The following is a 5,231-nucleotide window of genomic DNA, read 5'->3' as shown; positions in this document are numbered from 1 at the left end:
GATTTTGTAGAAGTGTTTGGTTTTTTTTTTTTAATTTAATCGCATAAATATTATCAGTTGGGGGGAGGAGGAGAAAGAAGAAACTTTCGAAAGGGTTCAGCGATCAAAATTAGCATGTAAAATGTAAGTAGGTAATGAGTCTGGTGTTAAACTATTTAATGAAACTGAACTACTTCCTCATTTTTATTTCTGTATCTCAAGGATTTGAGTAAGTGATCTAGCTGTTATTTATAAACAGGTGTATTGACTGTTTAGTAATTTTATCACATCCTGTTTTCTTCATATGAAATTTACAGTAAAGGTCCTTTGGACTTAATTTTAAATTATGATTAAAGATTTAAATTTACAACCTTGTTACCAGACACCTGAAATGTTTAACTTTTTTACTGGTAAATACTAGCTTGTCTTACTGGGGAACTTTTAGTGCCTTTGAGTCTGGAACAAGGACTTCTAAACATTGTGAAATTGCCAGTTGTTGCAGGTGCTGTTTCATACCACTGTGAAAACCTACTTACAGCCAGTTCAGTTGAGGTACCTTCTCTTTGCCATGTTCCACTCCCGGTCCCCCTGCGCCCCACACGTGAACATACACAGGATTAAAGGGGAAGCTGAAGAGAAGATTGTTGAGACAAAATTAGCTGAAAGTCTTATTTATGCTGATCATGCAGAAGATAAATGACCCCTTGAGGACAGATGACATCTAGCACTGACCTGCAATCCCTTCCTGCTGGGGACGATGCTGCTTCTAGGACACTAGTAATGAAAACACAGACACCCTTCCCTGTTGTGGTAAAATGCCTTCTGTAGTAGTTCCCAAGCAGTAGAGAGAAAAAGTCTGGATGCAAATGAAGAGTGGAAGGAGGAGTTGTAGACTGAAGGAGTTGTGAATCAGTAGATTCAACTTTGAATCAGGTTCAAAGACAAAAGACGGGGGTGCTGTTTTTGTTTTCTAATCCCCTGCACCCTGCCTCTCTCCCAGTAGATTAGGAAAGGAAGAATACATTTCTCTGCACCAAGCCCTGCTGACTGATTTCCTACAATTTTTTAAATGCAGTGTTCTTGGGAACCTGGCACTGAACCTGGATTTTTCCCTACTCGAGGATTTTTTTCTACCTCTCTGTGAAGCTTATCATAACTTTTGGACGGTACGAGTCAAATAAAGCTTTAAGCTGAACATGAAGTTTTGCATACTTAAACATTCAGAGAGTACGCTTTGGTTGTCTTACAAAATGAGATGGGTCTCCTCTGATGCAGAAAATTTCTTAATTGTATAATCTAAGCATTAACTCAGAAATACTAGATTTAGATACCAAGAGTATAAGGGGCAGCTCTGAGCATGGATTTCCAAACCTCAGAATGCTTGAAACTTCTATCTTAAGTTTATCTTTTTGCAATTATTCAGAGTTTTGACTTCCCTGCTAGTGAAACATTCATCTTTTTGCTAGTTAGGCACTTTGTTAAAACACATCAGTATTCGCGCTACATCTTCTGTCGAATTACTGAAGCCTTTTAATGAATTTATGTTAATATGTTTGTAGTCAGTATCCCTGAAAACTAGTTCTTTTTCTCTTAGGGAAGAAATCATCCTGTTAATACCATCTACCATGAAAAATCTTCAATGTAGATATTTTTTTTTTGCATTACAGAATGTTCGAGGTGTAAATATGTTCAGAAACAGCTGTTCAGTTCTGCCTGTAGGTCAAATCTAGCTCTGTACCTGTTGAGAGTAGAAGAAACTTCACCGGCAACAGGCAGAACTCTGGTCTCCTTTTGCTACAAGCTGTTGCAAATTTGGAAGTGGCTGGAGGCCATTGTGCTTTCTACCCATGGTGTATGGTGAGGGAATATTTTATTTAGTTCAGCCCACCCTCTACATGAATACTGAGTTGTTTTTCTGGTTTGGTATTTATTTTTTCTCTTTTAGGTAAAAATAAAGAATACACGTGGGGTTTCTTCACAGTTTACTTCTGAAGAATATTCCTTTTGTACTGGAAGCTTTACTTGTATTAGCTATGCTTATGGGATAAGTAGCTGAAGTAACTTTCAGCCTCAGCTGTTTCACATCATAAATCTTTGTCCTGATGCTGTGCAGCCCAACACCTATAACCAAACACCAAAAAAGTGACTCCTCTTTTACCTTAGAAGTGACCTGACTATGAAGTCAGTGTTGCTGTAGGCAAAGTTTCCATCAAAGAGGCTTGGTTTTGCAGTAGTCTTAGTTACCCTTCAGTTAAAATACATACAGTAACTGTCATTGTCTTGTTAGAATAAACATTTTAATACAAAAGATCAGAGTTCCTCTATGGGATACTTTCTACAGTTTTTCTTTGGATCTACATGGGAGGGAAGAAGATTGGAGAAGGTAAGCTGAAAATTCAGGTTATTGCAGTTTGAAGTCTGTTAATTTGGTCACTGTGATTCTTAATGTGAAATCAGCGTAATATGAGGGTTGTCAGAAGCTTGCATGTCACTGTAGTTTGTTTGGATCAAATAGCTCTAATCATGACTAAAAGTAAGACTTCTTTTGTCTCTTTAAGTCTCAGGCGAGCAACTAAAGAAGCCAGTAAAGGAAATTTCAAAGTTATGTTCGCTAGCGTGTACTTAATCTTTATATGTGGTGCAATTCTGAACAGAGTATTGCAGGTAGCTGTGGAAGCAGTGCCTCATTTCGATTTGCATTAACTGAAGGGAATTGCTAAGAGTTTAATCTGGATTTGGCAACAATTCCTTAGAAGAGCTGAATAGGTATCGATGTGTTTGAAACAAAAAATGTAATCTCTTATTTTAGAAAGTGTACTTAGCTGTGTATATTATGTGTTAGGATTATAATATTTTGAATTTGCTTTATAGTGGTATGGAATAAAAATGCGTCCTTCCAGTACCCAAACATCATGTGAGCACATTATTGCTATTTCTACTTCTCTGACACAAGAAAGCCCCTACAGTGGTAACTCCTCCAGGGCTTATTGTCCGTAACAAGGTCTGTCTTAAACCTGCTGTGGCTGTAGATTCTAACTTCAGAAGCTGCCACTTCACTTCTAATTACAAAGGGGACTGATGCATGCATTTAACACTTTAAATATTTTATTGTCTATTACTTAGTACCAAGTTGTCTGAACACTTTAAATGTTCTTGAGAATGAGAAAAAGCACAATGCGTCAGAGCTTGTGTGAGTTTTAGTGTAAGGGATGGGTTTTGGTTAACTGCTGACTTCTTACTGCTTCTTTTGCCTTTTAAGTTTAGGGAGAGGTTAGCATAGAATTTTCACAGTATCTGTAATTCTGTAAATTCCTCTCTAAATTTGCTTGGGTTTAGAAATTGCTTAATTTCAGCACTGCTTACAAGCAGTAGTAAATTTCACCCTGATTGGTTTAAACGTTAGTTTAAAACAAAATCCCCAGATAAGGGTGGTTGGGAGCACCTTAGTTACTTCACTCGTGTTTTATACACGTATGTCTTTTCAGTGGATGGTGCATAGACACATGGCATGCCAGGGGCAAGTACTGTCTCCTGGGGCCAGCTGTACAGCTCCAGCTGGCGGAGTCTGGCTCACGTTGACAAGACTTACAGGTTCATTGTAGTGCAGACTCATCCTCAGGCTTACAACCCTCGGGCTGTGGAAGAGAAAGGACATTGTGTGGCAGGAGGATATAAGTTTTAAAGAGGGGAAATGTTCCTGTAGGTGGCTGCCTCAGTCTAGACTGATGGCTCTGTGTGCTTGTGGATTGAGGAGACTTTTCCCAAAGGTAACACAATAGCTGTTAAGAAAAGGATGTAATGGGGCCTGGTTGGGAACTGGGGGGGGGGGGGTGTCAGGCTCTGGCCAGGGAAGGTTTGTAATGCTTCTGTGGGCTGTATAATAACTTCCTTGTTGGGTACAACTAAGGACAAGTTAAGTCTTCTGCAAAGAGATTGTTGGGAAGGTCTGAAGTGAAATTATATGCAAACCAACCAACAGCGTCATGGACAGGAAAAATGTTAAAGATGTAAAATATAATATGTTGGGGTTTTTTTGAGAGCGCTGTATGATCAAATATTAGCCCCCTTAGTAGCCTTTTCATGTAACGTACCACAGAGTTTAGAAAATGATATAGAAAAAAGATGAAGTTTAGGAAAACTGGGGAAAACTTACAGGACAAAAGGAATATATTTTCCCAGTGTAAATTCCAGCTAGAACAGAACAGAGCTGGGCATCTGTGACTTAAACAATTTACAAATGAAGATGAGAATGAAGCTGGTAGGCATAGAATGGGTCTGCACTGAGGTTGGAGGTGATGCATTAACCTACAGGTGAAGTCTGAAACACCTCTTAATTTTATTTATTATCTTAAAAGATACAAAACCAGAACACAGTGAAGAACAACCTCCATTACATAAAACCCCTTTAATGTGTGAGAGGTAACTGACCCCAAATCAAGAGTATACAAAAACGCTGGTAGTTTCAAGGGCTTACCTGTAGTAGTAATATACTCATTCAAAGCTAAGGCATTTCAGAAAAATAGTAAAAGATCATTAGGGGCACTGTAGTAGTAAGGTACAAATTACACTGGAATGGCAGGGCAAGAGTGATAACTTGTATTAAAGAAACAAGGTAAAATAGCTGTCGGTGAATAATACTGGATATTGTTTGGACTTATTTTGTCTGCATGAGAAAAGTGCTGTAGGTTTAAATTAGTAATCAGTTATCAATATTGTATGGTATCAAGTACCTGAGATTTTAATGTCAAAAACATATCTAAGTCTCTCTAGATTTTTTCAGGTGAGAGCACATTATTCCATTAATGCAGGATATAAAATGACAAAAAAAGATGCAGGAGGCGATAGTTCTGAGCACTGACACAGAATATGCACATACTGGTGTACAAGTCAGATGATGGTGCCTATTGTGTTTGCTTCAGCCATCCTTAAAACTTCCCTGAAGTCTTAATAACAGAGTCAGGGGGAGGCCAAAAAAAAAAGTAGCCTTTCCAGGATTGTTCTGAAAAAAAAAGCGCTCGGTAGATCTTGCACTTTAAAGTAACTTGCAGAGACAAGTGTCTGTGGGCCTACTCAGATAACGGTGGTCAGAGACCTTAATCGGGTAACAACTCTGAAATATGCACGCTGTGGAATGTGGCTTGTAACTTTTGAAATCACTGTATCAGAGTCCTGTTTCTCACGTAGGAGAAGGAAGATGATGGGATAGTCATCCCGTTTTCCTTCCTACTTCCCCTACTGTTCAAAGATTAGTC

Source organism: Phalacrocorax carbo, chromosome 7 (assembly GCF_963921805.1).
Source record: "Phalacrocorax carbo chromosome 7, bPhaCar2.1, whole genome shotgun sequence".
Taxonomy (NCBI): domain Eukaryota; kingdom Metazoa; phylum Chordata; class Aves; order Suliformes; family Phalacrocoracidae; genus Phalacrocorax; species Phalacrocorax carbo.
The sequence above is the reverse complement of the archived record's forward strand: the minus strand, read 5'-3'. Positions refer to the sequence as shown.